The sequence below is a fragment of the Alligator mississippiensis genome, chromosome 14 (assembly GCF_030867095.1).
Source record: "Alligator mississippiensis isolate rAllMis1 chromosome 14, rAllMis1, whole genome shotgun sequence".
NCBI classification, from domain to species: domain Eukaryota; kingdom Metazoa; phylum Chordata; order Crocodylia; family Alligatoridae; genus Alligator; species Alligator mississippiensis.
Window position 1 is genome coordinate 22,484,518 of NC_081837.1, and position 11,353 is coordinate 22,495,870.

An 11,353-nucleotide genomic window follows, 5' to 3' on the forward strand; every position below is an offset into this window, starting at 1 on the left:
CTACTACAATAACAACCACTACTACTACAACAAGAAACATCACTACTACTACTTCTAATATTACAAGAACAACCACTACTACTACTACAAGAAAAAACACTACAACTACCACTACTACTACTAGAAGTACACCAATATTAGTACAAGAACAACCACTTCTACTACTACTACTACTACTACTACTACTACTACTACTACAAGAACAACCACTACAACTACTACTACTACTACTACTTCAAGTACACCAATACTACTACAAGAACAACCACTACTACTACTACTACTATTACAAGAACAACCACTACTACTACTACAAGTACAACCTCTACTACTACTACTACTTCAAGAACAACCACTACTAATACTACAAGAACAACCACTACTACTACTACTACAAAAAACAACCTCTACTACTACTGCAAGAACAACGACTACAACTACCACTCCTACTACGACAAGAAGAACCATTACTACTACTAATACTACTAATACTACTACAAGAACAACCACTACTACTACTAGAAGAAAAACCTCTACTACTACTACAAGAACAACCACTGCTAATACTACAAGAACAACCACTACTACTACTACTACTATTACAAGAACAACCACTTCTACTACTACAATAACAACCACTACTACTAAAACAAGAAACATCACTACTACTACTTCTAATATTACAAGAACAACCACTACTACTACTACAAGAAAAAACACTACAACTACCACTACTACTACTAGAAGTACACCAATATTAGTACAAGAACAACCACTTCTACTACTACTACTACTAATATTACTGGAACAACCACTACTACTACTACAAGACAAATCACTTCTACTACTACTACTAATACAAGAAAAACCACTACTACTACTACAAGAACAACCACTACTACTACTAGTAATATTACAAGAACAACCACTACTACTACTACAAGAACAACCACTACTACTACTACAAGCACAACCTCTACTACTACTACTACTACTACTACAAGAACAAACATTACTAATACTACAAGAACAACCACTACTACTACTACTACAAAACAACCACTACTACTACAAGAACAACCACTACAACTACCACTACTATTACTACAAGAAGAACCATTACTACTATTACTACTTCTAATACTACTACAAGAACAACCACTACTACTACTACAAGAACAACCTCTACTACTACAAGAACAACCACTACAGCTATTACTACTATTACAACAAAAACCACTACTACTACTAGTACTACTACTATTACAATAACAACCACTACTACTACTACAAGAACAACCACCACCTCTACTACTACTACTACAAGAACAATCACTACAACAACCACTACTACTACTACAAGAAGAACCATTACTACTACTACTACTACTACTACTACAAGAACAACCACTACTACTACTAGAAGAAGAACCTCTTCTACTACTACTACTACAAGAAGAAGCACTACTAATACTACAAGAACAACCACTACTACTACTACTACAAAAACAGCCACTACTACTACTACAAGAACAACCACTACAACTACCACTACTACTACTACAAGAAAAACCATTAGTACTACTACTACAACTACTACTACTACTACTACTACTACTACTACAAGAACAACCACTACTACTACTACAAGAACAACCTCTACTACTACAAGAACAACCACTACTGCTATTACTACTATTACAACAAAAACCACTATTACTACTAGTACTACTACTATTACAATAACAACCACTACTACTACTACAATTACAACCACCACCACTACTACTGCTACTACAAGAACAATCACTACTACTCCTACAAGAACAAAGACCACTACTACTACTACTACCATTACAAGAACAACCACTACTACTACTACAAGGACAACCACTACTACCACTACTACTACTTCAAGAACAACCACTACAACTACTAGTACTACTACAAGTGCAACCACTACTACTACAAGAACAACCACTACTACTACTACTACTATTAGAAGAACAACCACTACTACTACTACAATAACAACCACTATTACTACAACAAGAAACATCACTACTACTACTTCTAATATTACAAGAACAACCACTACTACTACTACAAGAAAAACCACTACAACTACCACTACTACTACTACAAGTACACCAATACTAGTACAAGAACAACCACTTCTGCTACTACTACTACTACTACTACAAGAACAACCACTACAACTACTACTACTACTACAAGTACACCAATACTACTACAAGAACAACCACTACTACTACTACAAAAACAACCTCTTCTACTACTACTACTAGAAGAACAAGCACTACTAATACTACAAGAACAACCACTACTACTACTACTACAAAAACAACCACTACTACTACTACAAGAACAACCACTACAACTACCACCACTACTACTACAAGAAGAACCATTACTACTACTACTACTACTACTACTACAAGAACAACCACTACTACTACTACAAGATCAACCTCTACTACTACTAGAACAACCACTACTGCTATTACTACTATTACAACAAAAACCACTACTACTACTAGTACTACTACTATTACAATAACAACCACTACTACTACTACAAGAACAACCACCACCACTACTACTACCACTACAAGAACAATCACTACTACTACTACAAGAACAACCACTACAACCACTACTACAACTACTATTACAAGAACAACCACTACTACTACAACAAGAACCACCACTACTACTAATTCTAATATTGCAAGAACAACCACTACTACTACTACAAGAACAACCACTACTACTACTACTATTACAAGAACAACCACTTCTACTACTACTACTACAAGAACAACCACTACTACTACTACTAATATTACAAGAAAAACCACTACTACTACTAGTACTACTAATATTACAAGAACAACCATTTCTACTACTACAAGAACAACCACTAATACTACTACAAGAACAACCTCTACTACTACTACTACTTCAAGAACAACCACTACTAATACTACAAGAACAACCACTACTACTACTACTACAAAAACAACCTCTACTACTACTGCAAGAACGACTACAACTACCACTCCTACTACGACAAGAAGAACCATTACTACTACTAATACTACTAATACTACTACAAGAACTACCACTACTACTACTACAAGAAAAACCTCTACTACTACTACAAGAACAACCACTGCTAATACTACAAGAACAACCACTACTACTACTACTACTATTACAAGAACAACCACTTCTACTACTACAATAACAACCACTACTACTACAACAAGAAACATCACTACTACTACTTCTAATATTACAAGAACAACCACTACTACTACTACAAGAAAAAACACTACAACTACCACTACTACTACTAGAAGTACACCAATATTAGTACAAGAACAACCACTTCTACTACTACTACTACTACTACTACTACTACTACTACTACTACTACTACTACAAGAACAACCACTACAACTACTACTACTACTACTACTACTACTACTACTACAAGTACACCAATACTACTGCAAGAACAACCACCACTACTACTACTACTACTATTAGAAGAACAACCACTACTACTACTACAAGAACAACCACTACTACCACAACAAGAACCACCAGTACTATTACTAGTAGTACTACTACAACAAGATCAACCACTACAACTACTACAAGAAAAACCACTACTACAACTACTACTACAACTATTACAAGAACAACTACTACTACTACTACAAAAACAACCACTACTACTACTACAACTATTACAAGAACAACCACTACTACTACTACTAATACAACTATTTTAAGAACAACCACTACAGCTACTACTACTACAACTATTACAAGAACAACCACTACTACTACTACAAGAACAAACACTATTTCTACAACAAGAACCACTACTACTACTACTACTACTAATATTACTGGAACAACCACTACTACTACTACAAGACAAACCACTTCTACTACTACTACTAATACAAGAAAAACCACTACTACTACTACAAGAACAACCACTACTACTACTAGTAATATTACAAGAACAACCACTACTACTACTAAAAGAACAACCACTACTACTACTACAAGCACAACCTCTACTACTGCTACTACTACAAGAACAAACACTACTAATACTACAAGAACAACCACTAATACTACTACTACAACAAAACAACCACTACTACTACAAGAACAACCACTACAACTACCACTACTATTACTACAAGGAGAACCATTACTACTATTACTACTTCTAATACTACTACAAGAACAACCACTACTACTACTACAAGAACAACCTCTACTACTACAAGAACAACCACTACAGCTATTACTACTATTACAACAAAAACCACTACTAATACTAGTACTACTACTATTACAATAACAACCACTACTACTACTACAAGAACAACCACCACCTCTACTACTACTACTACAAGAACAATCACTACAACAACCACTACTACTACTACAAGAAGAACCATTACTACTACTACTACTACTACTACTACTACAAGAACAACCACTACTACTACTACAAGAACAACCTCTTCTACTACTACTACTACAAGAACAAGCACTACTAATACTACAAGAACAACCACTACTACTACTACTACTACAAAAACAGCCACTACTACTACTACAAGAACAACCATTAGTACTACTACTACAACTACTACTACTACTACTACTACTACTACTACAAGAACAACCACTACTACTACTACAAGAACAACCTCTACTACTACAAGAACAACCACTACTGCTATTACTACTATTACAACAAAAACCACTATTACTACTAGTACTACTACTATTACAATAACAACCACTACTACTATTACAATTACAACCACCACCACTACTACTGCTACTACAAGAACAATCACTACTACTCCTACAAGAACAAAGACCACTACTACTACTACTACCATTACAAGAACAACCACTACTACTACTACAAGGACAACCACTACTACCACTACTACTACTTCAAGAACAACCACTACAACTACTAGTACTACTACAAGTGCAACCACTACTACTACAAGAACAACCACTACTACTACTACTACTATTACAAGAACAAACACTACTACTACTACAATAACAACCACTATTACTACAACAAGAAACATCACTACTACTACTTCTAATATTACAAGAACAACCACTACTACTACTACAAGAAAAACCACTACAACTACCACTACTACTACTACAAGTACACCAATACTAGTACAAGAACAACCACTTCTGCTACTACTACTACTACTTCTACAAGAACAACCACTACAACTACCACTACTATTACTACAAGAAGAACCATTACTACTATTACTACTTCTAATACTACTACAAGAACAACCACTACTACTACTACAAGAACAACCTCTACTACTACAAGACCAACCACTACAGCTATTACTACTATTACAACAAAAACCACTACTAATACTAGTACTACTACTATTACAATAACAACCACTACTACTACTACAAGAACAACCACCACCTCTACTACTACTACTACAAGAACAATCACTACAACAACCACTACTACTACAAGAAGAACCATTACTACTACTACTACTACTACTACTACAAGAACAACCACTACTACTACTACAAGAACAACCTCTTCTACTACTACTACTACAAGAACAAGCACTACTAATACTACAAGAACAACCACTACTACTACTACTACAAAAACAGCCACTACTACTACTACAAGAACAACCATTAGTACTACTACTACAACTACTACTACTACTACTACTACTACTACAAGAACAACCACTACTACTACTACAAGAACAACCTCTACTACTACAAGAACAACCACTACTGCTATTACTACTATTACAACAAAAACCACTATTACTACTAGTACTACTACTATTACAATAACAACCACTACTACTATTACAATTACAACCACCACCACTACTACTGCTACTACAAGAACAATCACTACTACTCCTACAAGAACAAAGACCACTACTACTACTACTACCATTACAAGAACAACCACTACTACTACTACAAGGACAACCATTACTACCACTACTACTACTTCAAGAACAACCACTACAACTACTAGTACTACTACAAGTGCAACCACTACTACTACAAGAACAACCACTACTACTACTACTACTATTACAAGAACAAACACTACTACTACTACAATAACAACCACTATTACTACAACAAGAAACATCACTACTACTACTTCTAATATTACAAGAACAACCACTACTACTACTACAAGAAAAACCACTACAACTACCACTACTACTACTACAAGTACACCAATACTAGTACAAGAACAACCACTTCTGCTACTACTACTACTACTTCTACAAGAATAACCACTACAACTACTACTACTACTACAAGTACACCAATACTACTACAAGAACAACCACTACTACTACTACAAAAACAACCTCTTCTACTACTACTACTACAAGAACAAGCACTACTAATACTACAAGAACAACCACTACTACTACTACTACAAAAACAACCACTACTACTACTACAAGAACAACGACTACAACTACCACCACTACTACTACAAGAAGAACCACTACTACTACTACTACTACTACTACTACTACTACTACTACAAGAACAACCACTACTACTACTACAAGATCAACCTCTACTACTACTAGAACAACCACTACTGCTATTACTACTATTACAACAAAAACCACTACTACTACTAGTACTACTACTATTACAATAACAACCACTACTACTACTACAAGAACAACCACCACCACTACTACTACCACTACAAGAACAATCACTACTACTACTACAAGAACAACCACTACAACCACTACTACAACTACTATTACAAGAACAACCACTACTACTACAACAAGAACCACCACTACTACTAATTCTAATATTGCAAGAACAACCACTACTACTACTACAAGAACAACCACTACTACTACTACTATTACAAGAACAACCACTTCTACTACTACTACTACAAGAACAACCACTACTACTACTACTAATATTACAAGAAAAACCACTACTACTACTAGTACTACTAATATTACAAGAACAACCACTTCTACTACTACAAGAACAACCACTACTACTACTACAAGAACAACCTCTACTACTACTACTACTTCAAGAACAACCACTACTAATACTACAAGAACAACCACTACTACTACTACTACAAAAACAACCTCTACTACTACTGCAAGAACAACAACTACAACTACCACTCCTACTACGACAAGAAGAACCATTACTACTACTAATACTACTAATACTACTACAAGAACAACCACTACTACTACTACAAGAAAAACCTCTACTACTACTACAAGAACAACCACTGCTAATACTACAAGAACAACCACTACTACTACTACTACTATTACAAGAACAACCACTTCTACTACTACAATAACAACCACTACTACTACAACAAGAAACATCACTACTACTACTTCTACTATTACAAGAACAACCACCGCTACTACTACAAGAAAAAACACTACAACTACCACTACTACTACTATAAGTACACCAATATTAGTACAAGAACAACCACTTCTACTACTACTACTACTACTACTACTACTACTACTACAAGAACAACCACTACAACTACTACTACTACTACTACAAGTACACCAATACTACTACAAGAACAACCACTACTACTACTACAAGAACAACCTCTACTACTACTACTACTTCAAGAACAACCACTACTAATACTACAAGAACAACCACTACTACTACTACTACTACAAAAACAACCTCTACTACTACTGCAAGAACAACAACTACAACTACCACTCCTACTACGACAAGAAGAACCATTACTACTACTAATACTACTAATACTACTACAAGAACAACCACTACTACTACTACAAGAAAAACCTCTACTACTACTACAAGAACAACCACTGCTAATACTACAAGAACAACCACTACTACTACTACTACTATTACAAGAACAACCACTTCTACTACTACAATAACAACCACTACTACTACAACAAGAAACATCACTACTACTACTTCTAATATTACAAGAACAACCACTACTACTACTACAAGAAAAAACACTACAACTACCACTACTACTACTAGAAGTACACCAATATTAGTACAAGAACAACCACTTCTACTACTACTACTACTACTACTACTACTACTACTACTACTACTACAAGAACAACCACTACAACTACTACTACTACTACTACTACTACAAGTACACCAATACTACTACAAGAACAACCACTACTACTACTACTACTATTACAAGAACAACCACTACTACTACTACAAGAACAACCTCTACTACTACTACTACTTCAAGAACAACCACTACTAATACTACAAGAACAACCACTACTACTACTACTACAAAAACAACCTCTACTACTACTGCAAGAACGACTACAACTACCACACCTACTAAGACAAGAAGAACCATTACTACTACTAATACTACTAATACTACTACAAGAACTACCACTACTACTACTACAAGAAAAACCTCTACTACTACTACAAGAACAACCACTGCTAATACTACAAGAACAACCACTACTACTACTACTACTATTACAAGAACAACCACTTCTACTACTACAATAACAACCACTACTACTACAACAAGAAACATCACTACTACTACTTCTAATATTACAAGAACAACCACTACTACTACTACAAGAAAAAACACTACAACTACCACTACTACTACTAGAAGTACACCAATATTAGTACAAGAACAACCACTTCTACTACTACTACTACTACTACTACTACTACTACTACTACTACAAGAACAACCACTACAAGTACTACTACTACTACTACTACTACTACAAGTACACCAATACTACTGCAAGAACAACCACCACTACTACTACTACTACTATTAGAAGAACAACCACTACTACTACTACAAGAACAACCACTACTACCACAACAAGAACCACCAGTACTACTACTAGTAGTACTACTACAACAAGATCAACCACTACAACTACTACAAGAAAAACCACTACTACAACTACTACTACAACTATTACAAGAACAACCACTACTACTACTACAAAAACAACCACTACTACTACTACAACTATTACAAGAACAACCACTACTACTACTACTAATACAACTATTTTAAGAACAACCACTACAGCTACTACTACTACAACTATTACAAGAACAACCTCTACTACTACTACAAGAACAAACACTATTTCTACAACAAGAACCACTACTACTACTACTACTACTAATATTACTGGAACAACCACTACTACTACTACAAGACAAATCACTTCTACTACTACTACTAATACAAGAAAAACCACTACTACTACTACAAGAACAACCACTACTACTACTAGTAATATTACAAGAACAACCACTACTACTACTACAAGAACAACCACTACTACTACTACAAGCACAACCTCTACTACTACTACTACTACAAGAACAAACACTACTAACACTACAAGAACAACCACTACTACTACTACTACAAAACAACCACTACTACTACAAGAACAACCACTACAACTACCACTACTATTACTACAAGAAGAACCATTACTACTATTACTACTTCTAATACTACTACAAGAACAACCACTACTACTACTACAAGAACAACCTCTACTACTACAAGAACAACCACTACAGCTATTACTACTATTACAACAAAAACCACTACTAATACTAGTACTACTACTATTACAATAACAACCACTACTACTACTACAAGAACAACCACCACCTCTACTACTACTACTACAAGAACAATCACTACAACAACCACTACTACTACTACAAGAAGAACCATTACTACTACTACTACTACTACTACTACTACAAGAACAACCACTACTACTACTACAAGAACAACCTCTTCTACTACTACTACTACAAGAACAAGCACTACTAATACTACAAGAACAACCACTACTACTACTACTACAAAAACAGCCACTACTACTACTACAAGAACAACCATTAGTACTACTACTACAACTACTACTACTACTACTACTACTACTACTACAAGAACAACCACTACTACTTCTACAAGAACAACCTCTACTACTACAAGAACAACCACTACTGCTATTACTACTATTACAACAAAAACCACTATTACTACTAGTACTACTACTATTACAAGAACAACCACTTCTACTACTACTACTACAAGAACAACCACTACTACTACTACTAATATTACAAGAAAAACCACTACTACTACTAGTACTACTAATATTACAAGAACAACCACTTCTACTACTACAAGAACAGCCACTACTACTACTACAAGAACAACCTCTACTACTACTACTACTTCAAGAACAACCACTACTAATACTACAAGAACAACCACTACTACTACTACTACAAAAACAACCTCTACTACTACTGCAAGAACAACAACTACAACTACCACTCCTACTACGACAAGAAGAACCATTACTACTACTAATACTACTAATACTACTACAAGAACAACCACTACTACTACTACAAGAAAAACCTCTACTACTACTACAAGAACAACCACTGCTAATACTACAAGAACAACCACTACTACTACTACTACTATTACAAGAACAACCACTTCTACTACTACAATAACAACCACTACTACTACAACAAGAAACATCACTACTACTACTTCTAATATTACAAGAACAACCACTACTACTACTACAAGAAAAAACACTACAACTACCACTACTACTACTAGAAGTACACCAATATTAGTACAAGAACAACCACTTCTACTACTACTACTACTACTACTACTACTACTACTACTACTACAAGAACAACCACTACAACTACTATTACTACTACTACTACAAGTACACCAATACTACTACAAGAACAACCACTACTACTACTACTACTATTACAAGAACAACCACTACTACTACTACAAGAGCAACCTCTACTACTACTACTACTTCAAGAACAACCACTACTAATACTACAAGAACAACCACTACTACTACTACTACAAAAACAACCTCTACTACTACTGCAAGAACGACTACAACTACCACACCTACTACGGCAAGAAGAACCATTACTACTACTAATACTACTAATACTACTACAAGAACTACCACTACTACTACTACAAGAAAAGCCACTACTACTACTACAAGAACAACCTCTACTACTACAAGAACAACCACTACTGCTATTACTACTATTACAACAAAAACCACTATTACTACTAGTACTACTACTATTACAATAACAACCA